The sequence below is a fragment of the Bos mutus genome, chromosome 6, assembly GCF_027580195.1.
Source record: "Bos mutus isolate GX-2022 chromosome 6, NWIPB_WYAK_1.1, whole genome shotgun sequence".
In the NCBI taxonomy this organism is placed as follows: domain Eukaryota; kingdom Metazoa; phylum Chordata; class Mammalia; order Artiodactyla; family Bovidae; genus Bos; species Bos mutus.
In genome coordinates this window covers 67,358,298-67,381,561 of record NC_091622.1, presented here as the reverse complement: position 1 = coordinate 67,381,561, position 23,264 = coordinate 67,358,298, and the positions used below count along the sequence as shown (strand labels likewise).

Here is a 23,264-nt window from a genome sequence, read left to right as displayed (position 1 = left end):
TTGCTTCTCCTTTCCCATTTTTCTTACTTTAAAATATCTTTGTGGAGGCTCAAAATTTCAGGGGTGGGGGCAATACCCCTTTTTAATTTCCCGTCTCTTGCTGAAGTTTTCCTTTTTATGTTGACTAAATTATCTTAGAGATTAGTGGAACAGGGGTCTAGTCAAATATGTATTCCTAGGTTATCCTCTAAGTATTGTTCCTCCTTTTAAGCTGATTGTTTGGATGCAGGTTGCTTCAGGTATTTAATAAGAAGAAAAGAAACAGTTTAAAACTTGCTATTTTCTGGAGACATTAGGTTCCATCTGAAAATGTATATAAGGTAGGGTATGCAAATATATTGGATTTATGTGCTGAAGACAAGAAAGTTCACTTCTTTTCTTCTCTCATTCTCTGCTTCCCTTAGCTTCTCTAAAGGTTGTAAAAGAGAACCTTATAAAGTGGTTAATAGTCACTTTGTTCAATAAAATGTTTGAAAGTCTATATATTGGTTCTTGTTTTGTTTTTGTTAGTGCATATCATATATTTGCCATCATTTATTTAATAAATTTTTATTGTATACCTGTGAACTAGGAGATGATGATACTGGGGATTACAAATGATAGCCTCTGCCCTCCTGAAACTTCCTTTTTAGTCGGGTAGGCAAACATTAAACAGATATTAGATGATAGGCTCTATGATGAGAAATTAAGTCTGTTTAGAGTGTGATGAGTGTTGGTTGGGCTTCCCCAGTAGTTCAGCAGGTAAAGAACCCATCTGCAGTACAGCAGACACAGGAGACTCAGGTTCAATCCCTGGGTTGGGAAGATCCCCTGGAGGAGGAAATGACAACTGCTCCAGTATTCTTACACAGAGGAGCCTGGTGGGCTACAGTGCAAAGAGTCTCAAAGAGTCAGACACAATTGAGCGACTAAGCACACATGCACAGGTGTGGGTTATTTCTGATAGGGTGATGGGGATGGGCTCTTTGCAGGAGGTGGCATTTGCAGTCTTCTGAAGGGCAAGAACAAGGCATACTCAAAGGAAGGCACTTTCCCAGTGAAGGGATTAGCAAGTACACAGACCCTGATGTGGGAGTAAGCTTCTTGAATTTGAGGAATAGCAGGAGAGCTGGTGTAGCTAGCATAGAGGAAAGGAAACTTTAGGGAGACCACAGATATTTTTTACATTTGATGGAAAACAAGTGGAGAATTTTTGAGCACAAGTGGAGTGAATAAATTTATAGTCTAAAAAGATCACTTTGGGAGCTCCTTGGTGGTCTAGTGGTTAAGATTCGATGCTTTCACTGCTTGGTCCAGGCTCAATCCCTGGTTGGGGAACAGATCCTGCAAGCTCCATGGTGTGATGTGGCAAAAAAAAAAAAAAAAAAAATCTAGTGACTATGTGGAGAATTAAGGGGTAAGCAGATTCATGGGTACCAGTTAAGAGGCTCCTTGAATTGTGTGGGCCAGAAATGATGATGGCTGTGACTAGGAGGTTGCAGTGGGTGGGAAAGAAGTGGTCAGATTTAAAACATCCAGCATTTTGAAAGTAGAGTTGACACAACTTGTTGATGGATTAGATGTGAGGGTGTGAGGTAAAGAAAAGAGTAAAAGTGACTGCCAGATTTCTGGGCTGAGCAGCTAGAAGAATGGTGGCATTATTTACTGAGGTGCAGTGCAGGGAGTAGGCAAAGATTTAGGACACGGTGTTAAGAGTTGTGTTTGACATCCTATTAGATGAACAGACAGGTCTTTGAATTTGCAAGGTTAGTGCTCAATAGAGAGGTCTGGGCCAGAGATACCATCTATATGCTGACAAGTTCCAGGTTTGAATTTAAGGCCTTTAGCCTGGATAAGATCTAGAGGTAAATGTCAGTGGAGAAAAGGGGATAGACTGGCCCTGGGCTTTCTAACATTTTGAGTTAGGAAACAGGCAGAGGAGGAGCAACTCCTGAGGAAAAGGAGAGAACCAGGAAGTGTGGCATCTTGCCATCCAAGTGAAGGTTTTCAACAACGAGGGAGAGAAATGCTGCTGGCGAGTCAGCCATGATGAGTCCTGATTGTTGACCTTTGGATTTCATGAGGGGTAGAGATCATCAGTCGGAGAAGGCGACGGCACCCCACTCCAGTACTCTTGCCTGGAAAATCCCATGGATGGAGGAGCCTGGTAGGCTGCAGTCCATGGGGTCGCTAAGAGTCAGACACGGCTGAGCAACTTCACTTTCACTTTTCACTTTCATGCATTGGAGAAGGAAAGGGCAACCCACTCCAGTGTTCTTGCCTGGAGAATCCCAGGGACGGGGGAGCCTGGTGGGCTGCCATCTATGGGGTCACACAGAGTCGGACACGACTGAAGTGACTTAGCAGCAGCAGAGGTCATCAGTGACACTGGCAGCAGTCCTGTGCATAGAAGATGGGAGGGAATGGAATTGTGAGGTGCTGAAATGCTGACTAGAGAGAATTGTCTGGAAGATGTTAATTATAAATGGGAACAGATTAACAGGGCCATACTGACAGGGAAAGTTTTGTGGTCAAGGAGGGCTTACCCCCTTTTATTCTCTTTAAGATGAGTGATCCTTATGGTATGTTTGATACTGATGGGCCTGATCCCTAAGGAATGGAGAGAAAAATGTGAGATTTTTGTCACCTTACGTTGATATTCTCCATTTTAAAAAGCAATCCATAGCTGGTTGGGGTTGGGTTAGAAGTTTTCTCGACCCCACCCTCTTCAGAGAACATTTGTAATTTTCTTTTGCTTTCTTCTTTTTTGGCTTGCTTAGTCTTATTGTGTATCTTGATAGATTTCTATCTTTTGCATTTCTGGTAAATGGTGATTATTAGGAAGTGGAACCAATTGTGTATTTAAAAATATGTGAAAGACATTTACCAGAGAACATGTTTCCCAAGGCCCATTGTTTACCACAAAAAGGAAACCACTGACTTCTTGTTACATCAGTGAAGATAAAATTATTTTGTGAATACAGTACTCCTTTTGTAAGTAACATTCAAACTGTGATGAAGAGAAATTTATTTTTTGAAAACAGTAAACTAATGGGAAATGTAGACTTTTGTCGCAAGTGGGAATTTATTTAGTGGGACCCCTTAACATTTTTTGATTTCTCTAAAGAATATTTAAAATTCTTCTTATTGTGAAGATATTCTCATTTAGATTATGAAAAAATACAGTTTATAAAATTTAGAAGTTAGGTGTCTAGTTCTTAATTTCTTGAAATGTGATGAAAAACTTTAACCAATTTTAAGGGAGAAAATGTAGCAGTACATGGTGGTGGGAATATTTTTCACTCTGAAACAGAAAAAGGAAATCTGTAGTGTAATGTAAATATGGTTAGTATTATAGTGACAGTATATTCAAGGGTAACTAGACCATCCATCACAACCTAGTGTCTCTCCTCATATTGTAAATTCTTGCTTGGTAGAAAAGTCCTCGGGTGAAGTTTGATTTAAAAAAACAAAATTTATAGAAGATGAGGATGTTATAATAGCAGATCTGGGCTTACTGGAGACCAGCCTTCTTGGACCCTTGGATTTTTTACTTGGAATTTTATTCCCTACTTCTGTCTTCCAATACCCCCCACCTCCCATACCTACTCAAAAAAAAAAAAAAAAAAAACAAACAAACCAACAAACCCCAAAAACCCATATCTTTGGCAATAATAAAATCTCTCAACTTTTGAGTATCTAAGAAATGTACCTATGGACAAGCATCTCAGAAAACCTAGAGATTATAAAATGTTCAGCTTCTAAGCGGCATTGTATTATAGATATAACGTTGTTGAATAAATGTGATTCTCAACTTATTTTTTGCCTACATATAAGTTGCACATAAGGAAATAAAATGTATGTACGTATGTTTATATGTCAGATAGTGATAAATGGAATGATAAAACAAAATGGAGATAGGGCAGCGACATGGGAGGTCCTCTGAATCACCTTTTTATCATTTACCAACTGAGAATAGTAATAACCTATCTGTTTAGAGTTGCGTGGATTTCATTGTGTGACATGCACCTAGTTTGATACCTGGTATCATACCAGATTGTTGAGTATGTGTTATTCTACTTTCCCTTTCTTTCTGTAATTTGAGTCAGCCAGATCTGCAGTCCAGTGCCATATAATACAGAGTATGCTAAAACTATGAGTTTAAACTAGAAAATGTTTAAACCATGTCCTTTATGTGGTTTTGGAGTTCTTGTTGAAAAAGTAAATGATAACACAAATGAACCTCAAAGAGGCCTCGTGTTTAGTGAAATAAGCCAGTGACAAAAGGACAAATACGGTATGATTCCACTTAAATAAGATATCTAGAGTAGTCAAATTCGTAGAAACAGAGAGTAGAGTGCTTGTTGCCAGGGCCTGGGAGCGGGGAGCGGGGAGTGGAAGAGAAGTTATTGTCTAGTGAATACAGAGTTTCAGTTTTGAAAGATAAAAAGATTTCTGGAGATGGATGGTGGTGGTCTTTGTACAACAGTATGGATGTACTTGGTACCACAGAGGTGTATGCTTAAAGTGGTTAAGATGGTAAATTATATGTACCTTACTTTTTAAAAAAGTAAATGATGAAACTACTTTATGTTGATAAGGCTTGCCCTCACCGCCCATTTTTGGTTAAATGTTAAATTTTATTAGTTAAAATATATTAAACATTTTTTCTTTCCATTTTATTTAGGTATAATTGACATGCAACACTGATTAAGGTGTACAGCAACATGACTTATATATATGGTGAAGTGATTATAAATCAAGTTGTTCTTGACTAAATCATGAAATAGTAGGTTGCTGTTCATACATCATAAATCTGTGTGAGATTCCCAGAAACTGAAGTTTTGATTATCAGAAATTTTCATCATCTTAACTTCCAGAGGTATCAGATCTTAAACTGTTGCTTTGAGAGCAAAGTTTATAGTATGATTGGAAAAGACTTCTTTGTTTTGCATGTCAATTAAAAAATATGTTTTGAACCCTCATTATGTTGAATGGATAACAGTAACAACATTATGTGCTACATGTTGGCTCTTTTTCTAAATTTACACATTGTAACACTTATAATACTTCTAACATTTATAACCCTTATAAAAAGTCCTTGAAGCTCTTATGGTTGAGAAACCCAGTCCTGTGATTTAAAAAGTGATTTTCTACTTTAAAAACGACTTTAGAAAAAATAAATAAATAAATAAAAAATGACTTTAGAGGACTTTAATGCATAGAGGCAAAGGGAGGGCATTCCAGATGGAAGGAAGATCTGGGCGTAGGAAGGAATGGCGTGTGTTGGCACAGAGCAGAGTTCTAGAGAACATTAGGGAGATGGGCTAGCGCTTTGTTCTCTTCCATTAGAACCTCGACTGTGAGGCTAAGGGATTTCTGGACTTTATTCTGTAGGCATTGGGAGTACCACTGAATTACCGAGTCAGGGAGCTTTGTGATCAGAGTCATACAATTTGAAAGATGCACTCGGGAGCAGTATCTGAGGTGCATCAGAATAGTGAGAGAGGGCAGGTGAGAAGCTTTGTGGAGTCCTTTTGACAAAAGGGTATTTTAGTATTGCAGTGGTTGGGGTCAGAGGGTAAATGGCTGAGTTGATGAGTTGAGACTTGAAGACGTAGAGGCCCAGATTGTAGTAAGAGGAAATAAAGGGAAGTCTGTGGTGCATGAATGTAAGATTTTTTTTCCCCTTAATGGTCATCTGAATATACAGGTCAGATATAGGTTTTGCTTTAAAAAGAGAGGGTTCGGAGGGCCCAAGAGCACAGGAAGAGGGACTTTAGCAGCCTTGAACTGAATTTGATAAGTTTACATTGGGCATCTTCTTTCAGTTTGAGAGATGAAGATATCTGTAGAGAGTACAGGACTGTGGTGGTCCTGAGACTTGAAGAATAGAAAAGTTTCAGCCTTTCTAAGAGACAACTCAGGAGGGTCAACCATCAGTCTTTAGAGTGTGAGATAGAATACTAGTAATAATAGTGTACTTCTGTTAGTCTTTTATACAAATAAATTACATGCAATACAGTCTTCTATACAATATTGATTGTATAATCAACTAGTATTTGGGATCGTGTTACATAGGGATGAAGAATCATAGGGAAGGTATGTGCCTTAAATGTTTTATAGTCAAGTGTATAAATGCTCAGATATTATCAGTTTTTTGATGTAGAGCTGAGGCCTTCTCTTTAGGATATTTTAAAAGTGACTTGCCTTTTTCAAATTGTTTGGCTTAAGTTTCAGAAACAAAACATTTTCTTTTTGCACTCATACTTTTGATATAAAATTTTTTTTTCTTCTTCTTAAATCAATATACTTTTGATATAAAATTTAGCTAAGATATATTGGCAAGGCGAATTTTGGACAAATACAAGATAACTTACTCTTGGTAGGAATGCACTTCAGTCGTTGGGAGAAAAATGAGGTGCTATACCAAAAAGGACTCCTCATTCCCCACAAAAGGAAATGGAAACTTGGGAGCATTCCCCACAAAAGGAAATGGAAACTTGGGAGTTATGGTTTATCAGTGGTTTTAGGACTGATGAGAATCTGGTTTTATCTTGAATCTAATGCTTTTCCTGTTATATAGTGTTGCAAGGTGATAAGGAATAATATGTGAAATATTGTTGAGTGGTGAAGAAGTGATAGGCTGTGTATATTTTTTTAATATAATAGCTTTATTGAGATATAATTCACATACCATGCAAGTCACCAGTTTATAGTGTACAATTTGAGGTTTGTGTGTATTGACAGACTTGTGCAGCCACAACCACAATTGATTTTAGAATATCTTCATCATCCCCTAAAAGAAATCCTGTATCCATTACCTCCCCATCTCCTCCCTGTCCAGAGTCAACCACTAATCTATCTTTTCTCTGTATATTGATAGATTTGTCTGTTCATAAAATGGAATAATGTAATGTGTAACCTTTTGTGACTGGCTTCTTTCACTTAGCCTAATTGTTTCAGATTCATCTATGTTGTAGCATGTACCAGTATTTTTTATGGCACACTCCACTGGATGGATACACCACATTTTATTTATCCATTCATCAGTTGATGACATTTGTATTGTTTCTGCCTTTTGACTGTAATACAAATAATGCTATTATGACAGTTTCTGTAGTATAGGGTTATCACCCTATTGTGAACACTTGTACACATATTTTTGCATGGATGTATGTTTTAATTTCTTTTGCTGTATACCCGGGAGTGGAATGGTTAGGACATATTTTATTTTTGAGGAACTGCCAGACTGTTTTCCAAAGTGGCTGTACTATTTTATCTTCCTACCAGCAGTGTGTGAAGGGGGTTCTAGCCATACACTTGCCAACACTTGTTATCTTTGTTTTGATTATGGCCTTCTTAGGCCATATATATGTTCTCTATATGTTTTAAAAAGATTATATTTTTCTAACTATAACAGTAATAAATGCCCTTTGTAGATATTTTGGAAAATACAGAAAAGCATAAAAGATAAAAACATCATTTATTTAAAATCACTATTTAGAAATAATATTAAGTTATTTATCTCTGTTTCAATGTAATTTTTAAAAAATGGATAAAATTATATATAATTTTGAGTCCTGCCCCTTTTTTTAAAATTGTTGTTTAACATCATTCTGCCCCCCTTTTTTTGAAATTGTATTTTAATTTTATCCTATCAAAGAATGTCTATTCTGTTCTCTCTGGCTTTTGTGTTCTTATTACTTTAAAAAATTTTTACAATTATTTCAGAGGAGCCAGACATGGAATAGGGATAAATATTTGCGGTTAATCTAACATGTTTAACTAGAAATTACTTCTAGGTTAACTGTAGCATAATGTTCCATCTGCTGAATAAACCATAATTTAGCCAACTATTTTCTCTATTTCAGGCATTTATATTCCTTAGAATTTTTCTTTATAAATAATGTAAAATTTCTTTTAAAATAATGTAAAAAAATTTTCTTTATAAATAGTATAAAAAAATTTGTATATAAAATTCTCTCTGCATTTTGCATTCATGGGAACAGAGTTACTAGGTCAACAGCTATGAACGTATTAAAGATTCTTGTTACGTATTGACAAATTTACTTTTCAGAATGGTTGTCAAATTTACATTTCCTCTAGCAAATGTATACTTATTCCTTTCTTAGTGTACCTTCACTAGTAATGAGTAAATGGGTGACAGTGAATTTTAAGGTCATTGGAGCAGGCATCTTTTGGGTTTGTTCACTGATATATGTATTGCTGGTAGATAGTAGGCACTGAATATATGTGGAATTACTCCCAGTAGGAAAGAGAAGAGTTTCTCTGAAAGACAAGGAAGTAATTTGCCATTCACCATTCCAGGGCTTCCCTGGTGGCTCAGTGGTAAAGAAGCTACCTACAATGCACAAGCCACAGGAGATAGATGCAGGTTCAATCCCTGGGTTGGGAAGATTCCCTGGAGAAGGAAATGGCAAGCCACTCTAGTATTCTTGCATGGAGAATTCCATGGACAGAGGAGACTGGCAAGCTACAGTCCACGGGGTAGTAAAGAATCAGACATACTGAAGCGACTTAGCACGCACTTAGCACACATGCACATTCCAGGAGAGTAGCCTTGTTATACTGACCGTATAACAGCTTGTGTTTTAATAAAAAAGGGATGAAAGAGTAAAAATTAAGCTTTTTTGAGGAACTTGTTTTAAATTTTATTTTGTTTAAACATTTACATGTTTTGGAAGTCAGAGTGACACTTTGAAATCTTAGCTTCTATCCCTGTTTCTTTACCGTCCTTTATTGGTAACCAATCCCCTTGACTCTCCCGTCCCCTGCCTCTTTTTTTTAAGCAATTTCTTATGGTTCTTTACTTTTTAGTAAAATTTAACCAATAAAAATAGATATTCTTTCTTCCCTTTTCCCTCCCCTTGTTAAGAACACAGACTATAACAACATATATGTACATTCTCTGATGATGTTTCCATGGAAATACAGAGTGCTTCCTTAATCATTTTAATACTCGCATCATATTCCTTATAGTGGATGCATCATAGGTGATTTTACCAATCCTCTTAGGTTGTTTTCAGTGTTTCACTTTTATAGATTATCCCACAATAATCGTGCTGTACACTTTATTTTGTGAGTGTGCAATTGTATCTGTAGGAATGATACTTTTGAACTGTGGTATTGGAGAAGACTCTTGAGAGTCCCATGGACTGCAAGGAGATCCAACCAGTCCATTCTAAAGGAGATCAGTCCTGGGTGTTCTTTGGAAGGAATGATGCTAAAGCTGAAACTCCAGTACTTTGGCCACCTCATGCGAAGAGTTGACTCATTGGAAAAGACTCTGATGCTGGGAGGGATTGGGGGCAGGAGGAGAAGGGGATGACAGAGGATGAGATAGCTGGATGGCATCACCAACTCGATGGACATGGGTTTGGGTGAACTGCGGGAGTTGGTGATGGACAGGGAGGCCTGGCGTGCTGTGATTCATGGGGTCGCAAAGAGTCGGACACGACTGAGCGACTGAACTGAACTGAACTGAATTGTATCTGTAGGAAAATGTACCAGAAGGAGGATTGTTGGGTCAAAGAATAAGTACATTCTTGATACTGTAGATAACAAGATATCTAGCAATAGAGAATGCTCATTTCTTGGAGTGCCTTAGGGTACCTTTTGAAAAGGTCTATAGAGTCATTGCCCCATAATGTATGTATACTCAAGTACTATGGAAGGACTGTTATGATGATGACCCTTGTATCATCAAGAAATAGGTAATTTTGCTTAGATGGTGAGGAGATTCACAATGTACTTGAAAAAAATGTTATCGGTGATGAAAGATTTAACTTAGAACCTTTAAATGACAAATACTCCTTTTCTTGTTTTTTCTCTCCAGAGAGATTCTTTCCGTATATAGTTGAGATTTTTTAGTAAGTAAGTTCTTCTTGGCTAAATTCTCAAGTTCTAAAAACTAAGTTCAATAATGATATATGTTACATGAAACCTACCAAGTGTTACAACTATTGTTTTAAACATGGCTGTTATTAGTAACTAATAACCTACCATGTTTCTTTTCTCTCTTTTTTTCTTTGTCGTTCAGCCTTTAACATTCCACATTCTGCATTGTACATGGTGAATCACTACTGTTTTGCACCAGTGTGCCCACTTGTGTGCCTATAAAGTACAAGCTCCAGATTGAAAAAGCTTCTAGATGGATCCTTTCCATGTTTGGTGTTTTTTCTACAAACTCTGTGCCTCAGCAACCCTTTCTAAGTGGTAAGTGGTATGTATGTATTGTGCTTTTAAAAAGGAGTAATAGGGATTTGTAAAACAGCTAATTCATTTGAATTACCTTCCCCTTTTTTGTGCCATGTTCTCTTTTCACACATGGGTAAGCACCTATTCTTTTGTGTATGTGTGGTAATTTTCAAAATCTTATCTAAGAATAACAATAATACCTAATTTTTGGAGATTTCAGAACATTTTCCATATTATAATCTGGGTATAGTATAATATGCAGTATTTATGAAGAATACAAAAATATGTAAACAACTTTTTGTGTGTGCACTTTTATATGCTCTGTATTAGCTATTTTTTTATCATTTCATTTTCATTTTGAATGAAGTACAAGTGGTACTTACTGATGTCACAAGATCATAGTTTATATTTATTTCATAATTAGAGATTTTTACAAGTGTTTTTTAAATAATGATCTAAACTTATATTTACTGCTATAGGTGATTACCATTTTTAGTGGTTATTACAATAAGTGAGCTTTCAAAACTGGGTTTACTAAAACTAGTTTTATTTGGGAAGAAAATTGTTTTATGGAATGATAAAAATGTTAGAAGTAGAAAAGCTGTGAAAATAAGAGTAATTTCATGTCCAAACTAGAACTTGCATGGTAAGTGAATTGTGTTAGTATTTTATGATTTGTTATTGGTTCTGTTTTCATTTTGCTAGAGCCATGGATTCCAACTTTAGGTCTGTACTCTATATTTTCTTATTATAAGGCTGAGGTAGTTCTTCCTATTGCTATCTTTTCCTACCTACTTAGGTATTTTGAATCCACTGAGTCAAGAGCATCCTCTTGACATAATTGTAAATTATGTGCACATTTATGGAATTGATAAGAGAAGTATGTAATGCCACCTCTTCTTTTTATAGCATGGCACTGTGTGTCCCTTTTCATATTTTTAACCTTTTTTTGGAAGCATAGGTGCTAGTTAGCCAATATGTTTTTTGAATGTCTCTGAGATTTATTCAAAACACATGTTTTGGGGTGGGGTGCAGAAGAGTAAAATTGAGCAGAACAAGTTGCTGACATGGGAAACGATTAAAATTATTGATGTAAAATATTGAAGACTCATTTTGAGTGTCAGTCAACAAAGAGTTACCAAATTTTTATTTATAAATAAAATATATATGATAACATTTAGCACTGTAAAGAGGTAAGTCTCCAAATAGAAACCATGTAGGTAGATGAGGAGATTGAGTGAAGAATGAGGTACTCCTTAGCTCTAATTCTAATAATTAATTACATAGTGTTCTTAAGTGCAAGTTAATTAGTCTTCATAGCCCTTGGTTTCCTCATCTATGAAATGAGTGAATTAACTAAATAATTTATAAGGTTTCTTTTTTGGTGCTTTCATACACACAACACTTTATGTCTGTAATGAACAAATTGATAGATATTTGTTTTTTTGAGGATACCTTTTCTTTCCCAACCTATCTGATAGAGATATTTTTAGGCTGCTTTCTTTGAATCGTGGGGTTAGAATAAGGTCCCACTGTCAATTAGTCATTGTCTTTGGATTGTGATATCTTGCTTTTATTCTTTTTCTTCACATTCTTATCCTTCTGTTGTCTTGACCGTTAGAATTCTTCACTTAACTCATTTGTTCCCTTTCTGTCTCTTGTATCTTATTAGTTACTCTCATCATGTTTCCTTGACCTGTTTAGTATCCATTGTTTTCACCTTCATATTTTCCAGGATCACTGCATCTTATACCAGTGATTCTAATCCTGGGACCCTTTTAAAAAATACAGATTCCTTCTAAAATGAGCTTGGGAAAGGGTGAGCTTGGCAGGTAGCTGAAACCTACTAGAAACCAGTGTTACTAGCTCACCAGGACTGGAGTCCCAAGGTCTCATAGACTGTCACTTCTTGCCTTAAATCACATCATCAATTAGTTGTACTTCTGAGGCCTTGGAGTCTCCTCTCATGATCATAACACTCGATTTCTGTTCTTTTTCTTTATTATGACTTGTTTCTTGGCATTTTCTTGCTTTTCTAATTAAAACCCAATCCTCGTGATCATATTCGCAGCAGCATCTTATGTTCTGTTGCCTTTTTAACATTCTGAAGACCCTGTCCAAACCACAAACCTAAGTTAATTTGCCAAATATATATTTCCTAGTTCTAGCTGCCTGATGCAGTTGGAAAAGGTCACATAACTAAGTTTGGATCTAGTAGGCAGTCATTTACTTTATCTCTAGACCAGTTCTTTCCAAGCTTGGCTTTTTACCCGTCTTTAGAAGACCCCACACCTTGTCACAGTCAAGTTGCCTTTTGGGGGTAACCTAGCATACTTCTTGACCTGTTCTTTTTTACTTCAGAATTTTTCAGTGCCTAAAGAGGAAGTGTTATATCTTATTATAATTTTTATTATAGAAAACTTAAGACATATAAAAGTTACAGACTAGTGTAATGAATCCTCTTGTATTCATTACTCAGGTTCAGTGATTATCATGTCATGGCCAAATTGTCTTGTCTCTCACCAACTTCCCTCCCATTCCTATACTATTTTAAAGAAAATTCTAGGCATCATAAAATTTATTTGTATTTTTCTGTTGATACCGTTATACCATTAGTAACTTTGAAAAAGTAATTCCCATATAGTCAAATATCCAGTTAATGTTAATTGTAATTCTCACACATTTTGGAGAAGGCAGTGGCACCCCACTCCAGTACTCTTGCCTGGAAAATCCCATGGACGGAGGAGCCTGGTAGGCTGCAGTCCATGGGGTCGCTAAGAGTTGGACACGACTGAGCGACTTCACTTTCATTTTTCCCTTTCATGCATTGGAGAAGGAAATGGCAACCCACTCCAGTGTTCTTGCCTTGGAGAATCCCAGGGACGGGGGAGCCTGGTGGGCTGCCGTCTATGGGGTTGCACAGAGTTGGATACGACTGAAGCGACTTAGCAGCAGCAGCAGCATCACACAACCTCATGGAATGCAGGATCTTAGTTCCCTGTGCAAGGGTGGAATTTGTGCCCCCTGCAGTTGAACCATGGAGTCCTAGACCCTGGATTGCCAGGGAAGTCCCCCACACGCTCTAAAAACAGTTGACTGGATAGGCTCAGGGTCTAGATACGCCCTTTCCCCATTGCAGTTGGTTGATTTTTCTCTTAAGGTTTCATCCTGCCTTCCTTTTTGTCTTTAAAATTTATTTGTTGGATAAATTGGTCTTTGTCTCGTAGATGTGGATATTCCTGATTACATTCCTGTGCAGTGATTAAGCATACTCATCTGACCTTTGTATTTCATGTTAATTGGTAGTTGAATCTAGAGACTTGCTTAGACTCCAGTTCAGATTCTTTCAGCAAGTCTTTGTCTTTGGGCAAGTGTCTGTCTTTTTCTGCTGATTAGCTGCCATTTGTGCTCCAGGATATAGATCAGATCTTACATTTTCTGTAAGGAGGCAGATAGTGTATATTTTAGGCCTTATGGCCCATCTGGTCTCCTCTGCTGCTATTAGTAAATTCTGCTGTTGCAATGAGAAAGCTGCAGTTGACAAAATGTAAATGAATGGGCATGACTGTGTTCCAGTAAAACTGTATTTATAAAAATAGGTGATGGGCTTCCTGCTTGAAATCTATTAAATCATTAAGATTTGCAAAATGGTGATATTTTAATATTATAACTTTCAGTTCAGTTCAGTCGCTCAGTCATGTCTGACTCTTTTCGACCCCATGAATTGCAGCATGCCAGGCCTCCCTGTCCATCACCAGCTCCCGGAGTTCACTCAGACTCACGTCCATTGAGTCAGTGATGCCATCCAGCCATCTCATCCTCTGTTGTCCCCTTCTTCTCCTGCCCCCAATCCCTCCCAGCATCAGAGTCTTTTCCAATGAGTCAGCTCTTCGCACAGGAAACAATTGCTTAATTAAATGTTAATTAAGGATATAAAGAGTAATAGAATGAGGATAGCTCAGTGAGGAAATTCAGTGGAGAAAAAGAGGCTGAAGAATTAATTCAGCCAGAAGGTAAGAGAAAGAACGACATGGTGAGACCAAGTTTCGTGAACAAGGCCCGCACTTTATTTTTCAAAGTAGTTTTTATACCTTAAGTTATGCATAGAGGATAATGGGGAAGGGGTAGAGTCTTGCAGCAAACCAGGCTTTCTTCCTGCAAACTTATCATAAAAGCAAACGCTTTTGCATGATTTGCATCATCTTCTGGCCCGAGGCCTGTTAACATTTTAAGACCTTTTCAGAAAACTTATTTTTTCTCTAAAGGTGATTGGTCAGAGCCACCCTCCAAAAAGCAGATAAAGTTGCATTCCTACAGAGCAAAGGTGTGGTGGGCTATAACAAGAGAAAGAATTAACTCAATCCCAGGTTACAAACATTAAAGCTACTACTTACACCAATTATATTAATCAATACACTGCCAGGGACCAGCAGGTAAGGGATATGGAAACAAAAACATTGGCCCAACAAGTGAAAATCCCTTCACTTACAATTTCTAATCAATCTATAACTACTAAAAGAATCTGTGTTTAGATAGTTTAGAACATCTCCTGCCTCTCAGGTTGGGAGGCTCTGAACAATCACATGTGGCAGGTTCAGGCAGGCTAGAGGATTTCCAAAGGAGTTTGTAGGTTAAACACTGTCACACCCAGGAATTATTAACTGGAGCTGTAAACAATGGGGGACAGCCAACAAGGTGTAGGTGAAAGCAAAAAAAGTAGGCAGACTCTGGTTTTGGGGTAGATTGCACCAGGAGACTGAGTTATTTTGACATGACTAGTAATTTTTGATAGCTTCTTGATTATCTAGTATAACTCATCATGTACATTTCATCCCCATACCTGGTGTCAGCAATGTCTCCAAGGAGTCCTGATTCCTTTATTGGGGAATAGAATTTTAAGACCACAGTTTGGGCTCTAGGGGTTCTCATTGCTAGTGGGTTGACCATTGTTTTAGGCCTTTTCAATTCTCAGAACTAGGGAATTTTTTTTTTTTTTTTAGGACAGAGTACCTCATGAATTCATACTGACATTTCCAATTCAGTTTCAATACTATCAGATTTTTTGTTAATCTTTTTTATTTTATATCTGTATTTTTCAGCTGAGAATTCTAGTTCTCAGTAACACTAAGAATAATATTTTATTAAAATATTTCATAATTACTCATTTATAGTACCCTCATTATACATGTAACAGTCTCAGAGTAGTAGTACAGGCATTTTGTCTTGTCTGGTTTCTTTTCTCATTTCTGTGAGATTTAGCCATGTTGTTGTATGAAATAGTAGTTTTGTTTTATTTTGTTTTTTTCCATTTCTGTATAGTAAGTATTCTGTTGTGTGAAATGCCATGATTTATTTATGCCTTTTCTAGTTGGTAGATATTTGCATTGCTTCTAGTTAGGGGCTGTTAGGAATCAGGTTGCCATGAGCACTCTTGTATGCAGCTTTTGGTTGGCGTATGTACTTTCTTCTCTTGGCTATAGTCCAGCAATGGAATTTGCAGTTCATTTTTGGACTTAGGGCTCATTTCCCTAGGAATGTTTACTCAATGGCCTGTGTTTGTTAGTTATCTGTTCAGTTCAGTTCAGTTCAATTGCTCAGTCGTGTCTGACTCTTTGCGACCCCATGAATCGCAGCACGCCAGGCCTCCCTGTCCATCACCAACTCCCGGAGTTCACTCAAACTCATGTCCATCGAGTTGGTGATGCCATCCAGCCATCTCATCCTCTGTCGTCCGCTTCTCCTCCTGCCCCCAATCCGTCCCAGCATCAGAGTCTTTTCCAATGAGTCAACTCTTTGCATGCGGTGGCCAAAGTACTGGAGTTTCAGCTTTAGCATCATTCCTTCCAAAGAAATCCCAGGGCTGATCTCCTTCAGGATGGACTGGTTGAATCTCCTTGCGGTCCAAGGGACTCTCAAGAGTCTTCTCCAACACCACAGTTCAGAATCGTCAATTTTTCGGCACTCAGCCTTCTTCACAGCCCACCTCTCACATCCATACATGACCACTGGAAAAACCATAGCCTTGACTAGACGAACCTCTGTTGGCAAAGTAATGTCTCTGCTTTTGAATATGCTGTCTAGGTTGGTCATGACTTTCCTTCCATTGCTGTGTAACAAATCACCTCAAAAGTTAATGGCGTAACGCAGCAAATGTTATTATCTCACAGTTGCTATGAGTCAGTTTTTGTGGGGTGCAGTTTAACTGGGTACCTCTAGCTTACATGACTGTACCTCATGTAGCTACAGTCAGGGTGTTAGCTGGGGTGCATATATCCCTGGGCTCGGTTGGAGGAGCCACAAATGAGCCTTCTGGAGGTGCTTCAAGCACACATAGGTCATCATTGGTAGGTCTCAGGTCCTTTCTGGCTGTTGGCTTGAGACCAGTTCCTGTGCCTCTCCATGGGGCCGCTAACATCATGGCAGTTGGTTGTGAGTTCAGAGCAAGGGAGGGAAGACTATCCTTTTTAATGGCCTTTTTAGTAACCTGTTCTTTGAGTGACAACTGAACAGGTATGCTGTGTTCTTTTACTTAATTTTTAAATTGTTGTGGTAAAATAAACATAACATAAAATGTCAATTTTAATCATTTTTAAGTGTATAGTTATGCCACCAACAGAGTATACATCTAAGTTATTTTATTTTAAATATTCTGATATTTAATAACTTCTAAAATGTAGTTTGGTTTTATAATCATATATAATAATTTCATGCCTCCAAAGTCATCCCCATAAAACAAGGTTTATTGAAAGGAGTCTGACTTCTATATTTTCTCTACCCTTTTCTCTTTTTTCTCTTTCTAAGTAGAAAAGAAAACTTGCTAAAAACCTAAGTTTATTCTTCCATTCTGCTTTTTAAAAAATATTCCTCTTTAGACAAATGATAATATATGCCTTGCTTTTTTCACTTAATATATTATGGAGATCACTCATTAGTAATAAATTATTAATTCCTTTTTATAGCTACATAATATCTCATTGCATGAATAAAAAAGACATAGCTTATTTAACCAATTTTCAGTTGATAGGCATCTGAGTTGTTTCTAATTTTTTGCAAATAGCACTGCAGTTGGTAACTTTATTATCCATATATATACCTTTTTATGTTTTTGCCACTGTATATTTGGGACAGATTCCTGGATGTGGTATTGCAGGATCAAAGGGAAAATGAGTACACAGATTTATAGCTATTGACAGATTTATCCTCATGAGAATCAAATCTCTTTGTGTACCCATCAGTAAAATATGAGAGTGCCTCTTCGTGTGTATATATATATATCAGATCAGATCAGTCGCTCAGTCGTGTCCAACTCTTTGTGACCCCATGAATCGCAGCACGCCAGGCCTCCCTGTCCATCACCAACTCCCAGAGTTCACTCAGACTCTGTCGTCCCCTTCTCCTCTTGCCCCCAATCCCTCCCAGCATCAGAGTCTTTTCCAATGAGTCACCTCTTCGCATGAGGTGGCCAAAGTACTGGAGTTTCAGCTTTAGCATCATTCCTTTCAAAGAAATCCCAGGGCTGATCTCCTTTAGGATGGACTGGTTGGATCTCCTTGCAGTCCAAGGGACTCTCAAGAGTCTTCTCCAACACCACAGTTCAAAAGCATCAATTCTTCGGTGCTCAGCCTTCATATATATATACAGAATACATATATTTGTAACCTTATCAATAGAATATATTGTGAGAATTTTTTTTTCGTCCTAATGGAATCTCATAGTGTTAATTTTCGTCTCTCATTATGAGTCAGATTGAATATCTTTTTTATAATTTACAGTTTTATATTTACACATTTCAGAACCATTTACATCAACTGTGGATTCTTTTAGACATAACATAGCATGTTTATCTTGTACACATTAGGCTGAGTATCTTTTTTATATGGGTGAGAAGCATTTGCATTTCTTTTTTTGTTAACTGCCCATTTCTTTAGCTCTTTTTCTATAGGTTTGTTGGTGTTTTCTATTTTACAAGCTTTTTACATCTTAGGAATATCCATATTTTATCCAGTTGTTTCTTCTTCCTACCAGTTAAATAGAGATATTCTCTATTCTGCTTTTCCATATTCTGCCTTTAGCTTGTTTTGTTTTGCTTCTCATCCTTTTCTATTAATGTTACATTTTTTTCTTCTGGCTAAACAATTATTTAGTATTTAATGACTACTTCTGCAGCTCAAACCTATTCCATGATTTCTTCAAATTCAGCATACCTCAGATAGACTTTGACTTTATCCACAAAACTGATGTTCCCTTTGTCAGGTAATGGCATTATTGTTTTCCTCCTTGGGAACTTGAAGCAGTCTTCTGTGATTTACTTATTGTTAATTCAGCAAGTATTTGTTGAGTACCCACCAAGTGCCAGGTACTGGACTAGTCATTAAGTAATTATAATCCTAGCTTTCAGGTAACAGTCTGATGTGGGAATAGCTAGTAAACACAAACCCATGTCTAAACAGGTAGTATGTATTTCAAGAGAGAAGTTAAGGGTGGGACACATGATTAGATTGGAGAGTTTAGGAATAGTCTTTTGGAGACTAATAGTCTTTTTAAAAAAGATTTATTTATTTTATTTTTTGGCTTTGGTGGGTGTTTGTTGCTGTATGCGGGCTTTCTCTAGTTGTGATGAGTAGGGGCTGCTCTCTAGTTTCAGTGTGAGGGCTTCTCATTGCGGTGGCTTCTCTTGTTTTAGACTCTAGGCATATGGGCTTTAGTAGTTGCAGTGTGGCCTCAGTTGTTTTGACTTGCAGGCTTTAGACTCTGACTTCAGTAATTGTGGTACACCAGCTCTGCTGCCACCGCATGTGGGATCTTCCCAGACCAGGGATCGAACTGGTGTCCCCTGCATTGCAAGGCAGATTCTTAACCACTGGGCCACGAGGGAAACCCAAGGAAGTGACTTTTAAACTGGGATTTGAAGGTTTGTTAGGGTTCACCTGGTGAAAAAAATTGGAGTTCCAGGTATAGGAAACAGCATGTGGAATGATCCTGAGGCACAAGAGAAGTTGAACTTAATTTTAGGAAATGAAATGGCCCATTTGGCTGGCATGTAGGCAGAAGAGGTAGAGAGCTATGAGGTGTGATCTGATTTACTTTGTAAAATGAGGTTGAGGGGTGCATGCAGAGGTTGGTTAGGAGGCTGTGGTGGTAACTGAGAAGTAGTGATATCCTGTTCATTCTTCTGTGAAATTCTTTCAGTTCTATACCTTTAGTGCTTTGTTCATTCTGCCCTAATTCAAAAAGTCATCTCTTGACTGGTCTGATAGGTTTTTATACAAATTGGTCCCACTCTGTTTAGTCTGCTTCAAAAGCGAAGAAATCACAAGTCTGTTCATATCACTGTCTTTCTTGAAAACTCATGGTGGCTTCCTGGTATTGTTAATTTTATGTGTCTACTTGACAGAGCTGAGGGACGCCCAGAGAGCTGGTTAAACATTATTTCTGGGTGTATCTGTGAGCGTGTTTCCAGAGGAGATTAGTGTTTAAATCACCAGTGTGGGTGGCTGTCATCCAATCATTGAGGATCCAAATAGAATCAAAAGGCAGTGGAAGGGTGAACTTGTTCTGTCTCCTTGAGGCTTCCATCTTCTCCTGTCCTCAGACGTTTGAGTTCTTGGGCTTTTGGATTCTGGGACTTATACCAGCAGCACATCATCCTTCTGCTCTCCAGGTGGCTCAATGTTAAAGAATCCACCTGCCAATGCAGGAGACGCAGGAAATGTGGGTTCAATCCTGGGTTGGGAAGATCCTCTGAAGGAGGAAGTGGCAACCCACTCCAGTATTCTTGCCTGGAAAATCCTGCAGACAGAGGAGCCTGGCAGGTTACAGTCCATGGAGTATCAAAAAGTCAGGCATGACTGAGCATGCCGCATGCACATCACCTTCACCCCCCAACCCCAAACCCTTCTGGCTTCAGACTGAGAATTTTACCATTAGCTCCTCTGTGTCTCAGGCCTTCAGACTCACGCTGAATTTTATCACTGGTTTTCCTGGGTCTCCAGCTTGCAAATGGCAGATCATGGGACTTCTCAGCCACTGTAACTGTGTGTATGTTAGTCGCTCAGTTGTGTCCAACCCTTTGCGACCCCATGGACTGTAGCCCACCAGGCTCCTCTGTCCATGGAATTCTCCAGGCAAGAATACTGGAATGGATTGCCATTCCCTTCTCCGGGGGATCTTCCTGATCCAGGGATCAAACCCAGGTCTTTTTGCTTTCTAGGCAGATTCTTTGCCATCTGAGCCACCAGGAAAACCAATTATAATAAATATCCTCTTATATATCTATTTTTATCCCATTGGTTTTGTTTCTGTATAGTCTGTGAAACCTAACACATTCCCTCATTGTAGACAAATGAAAGCCCGCCTGAAATTGAAGCCTTTATCATTTTCTATAAGCTTTAAGTTCTGCTCCTTTGAGACTCTTTAGAAGATCAAGTCTGGTATTTTTCTATCTCTTTTTTTTTAACTCATCTTCATCCTTGTCATGATATCTCTGCCTCTTGAACCCTTCTTCCCCCCTCTCTTTTTTTTTTCCTTTCTCCTAAAGTCTCCATTTATATCCCCTAATCCTTCTTAAATCCTCTCAGTCAGGTTGGCTTTTAACTTTTGTTGATACGCTAATTCTAAGATTCATCATAGCCTGTGTAAATATTAGAATTGTTTTTGTATTTATTTGGAGTGCAACAAATTGTGTATATTTCATTTTTGTAACTGATAAGAACTCAATAGATATTTGTTGAACTTTAGGAGATTAGGGAGCTTTCCATGTGCTAGATCCCTATCTGAAATCTCTTATAAAAGAGGTAAGTCTCAAGTACAAGTTTATAAATATCTTGTATTGAACCTTCAGGGAGTGACCTCATTTAGAAATAGTAAGATCTGACTTGCCTTTTGAAACAATCTTTACAATTCAGTGAATATTGGGTAATCCTTAAACTCTTTATGGTAGTTTGGCAAAGAATGTTTATATGATAATATCAGAGAATTCTTCTGATTTACTGGGGTGTTTAGAACACAAATAGACAATTTCCAGGACAGTGAGGAATAGCCAATAAACTTCTGACTATGTAGCATATCTAAATGTACCTCTGCTTTTACCTGAGGAATCTTTCTGACTAACTGTCCATGGGGCCAACTTCTTTTTTCTTTAATTAATTTTTTAATTAAGCTTTTTATTTTGTATTGGAGTATAGCCGATTAACATGTTGTGATAGTTTCAGATGGATAGCAGAGGGATTCATCCATACATGTACATGTATCCATTCTCCCCCAGACTCCATGCGGCCAACTTCTGACCAGGTGCTTGCTAGGTTAAATATAGTGGTCTTGCATGTTGACTGGGCTTCCATGGTGGCTCAGCTGGTAAAGAATCAGCCTGCAATGTGAGAGACCTGAGTTTGATCCCTGGGTTGGTAAGATCCCCTGGAGAAGGAAACGGCTACCCACTCCAGTATTCTGGCCTGAGAATTCCATGGACTGTGTAGTCCATGGGGTTGCAAAGAGTCGGACACGACTGAGTGACTTTCACTTTCACTTTTGTTTGTTGACTGAGTTTAATATACTTGATTCTCATACGTGATTTTGTTTATATTGGGGCCAGCCAGCGTGTTTCTTTTGTAAGGAGAAGGGTACTATCATTATGTATTCCATCTTTTAAAATTATAACAAGCTTTCTTTTCTTCCTCTCATATTCTCTCCCTCCTTCCCTCTCTCCCTTTCTTTCTACAAATGAGGCTAAGTTACTTTGTGTGAGTTAATATAGCTTAGTATTGTGTAACTGTGCTACATACATTGTGTTGCCTTCTCATACGAGGTCATTTCTCTGAACTTACAATGGAAATGGGGTTTATACAGATTTGTCTTACATGTGACTTTTTGGATATAAATCTAACTTTTAAGTCTCTTTGGATCACCTCTTGAATTAAATGACTATTTTTGTCTTCGAATATATATTGGTGCAATGAAAGGGATAGGAGATTATAATTTTGCTTTCATTCTAAATGGAATTTAATTTTGTCATTGGGTATGCAGTAGATACTAAACCTTTTAAAGCTATTTTTAAATTAAATTTCCTAAAGTCACATTTCAGATTTTTGTGTTTCAGCAGTGTTAACTAATGGGAAGTATTTTGGTTGTATTATTTTAAGGTAAAAATATCTTAATGGAAGTTTTAAATGAGCTTTCTTAAGATGAAACTAGGACATTACGTCTTAGTTTCTGGAATTTGAGTTTTAAAAAATCACCATGAAATATCAACTAGGGTAGGTGATTATAGGTAAGAATCGAATTATCATTTGGTACTGTGATCTTCAAGTTTAGAATGATGAAAGATTTTACTTTTAAAACTAAATACCTATAAAACAAAAAACGTTTCATGTAGCTCATGGTTTGACAGGTTTATGAAAGGCTTGAAAGATAAATTTGTCATAGGTAAAATACTGCATTATCCATAGGATTTATGTAACTAAGTAAATGAAAGTGAAAAAACCTGGTGAGGTGGGAGAAATGACTCAGTTCCTCACTTTGCACTCTCCACATCTTATTTCCTCTCATTTAAAATTTTGCATGAATATTACAGCTTCAAATATAATCATAACATTAATTCAGAGGTCTGATATATTAAAGGATAAGCTTTTATTTTATAATACTCCATTTTTACCATATTGGAACTTTCTGGAACACTCTCCTTCTAGGACAGTTTAGGAGTGGTTGTGTTGTTGTTGCTTAGTTGTGGCCGACTCTTTGCAACCCCTTGGACTGCAGCACGCCAGGCTTCCCTGTCCTTCACATCTCCCAGATCTTGCTCAAACTAATGTCTGTTGAGTCAGTGACACCATCCAACCATCTCATCCTCTGTCATTCCCTTCTCCTCCTGCCTTCAATCTTTCCCAGCATCAGGGTCTTTTCTAATGAGTCAGGTAAGTCTAATGAGTCTTTTCATCAGGTGGTGAAAGTATTGGAGCTTCAGCTTCAGTATCAGTTCTTCCAATTAATATTTAGGACTGATTTCCTTTAGGATTGACTGGTTTGATCTCCTTGCAGTCCAAGGGACTCTCAAGAGTCTTCTCCAACAC

The 23,264-nt window shown here is 37.7% G+C and overlaps 1 protein-coding gene across 2 annotated transcripts in view; it reads left to right on the top strand.

Moving 5' to 3' along the window:
- FRYL (FRY like transcription coactivator) overlaps positions 1-23,264 on the top strand; it is a 268,832-nt gene that overhangs the window by 33,844 nt on the left and 211,724 nt on the right. For both annotated transcript variants that reach the window (XM_070372372.1, XM_070372373.1), the window contains exon 2: positions 10,043-10,218. The gene's annotated coding sequence lies outside the window, so the exon portion shown is untranslated. The remainder of the gene's footprint in view (positions 1-10,042; positions 10,219-23,264) is intronic.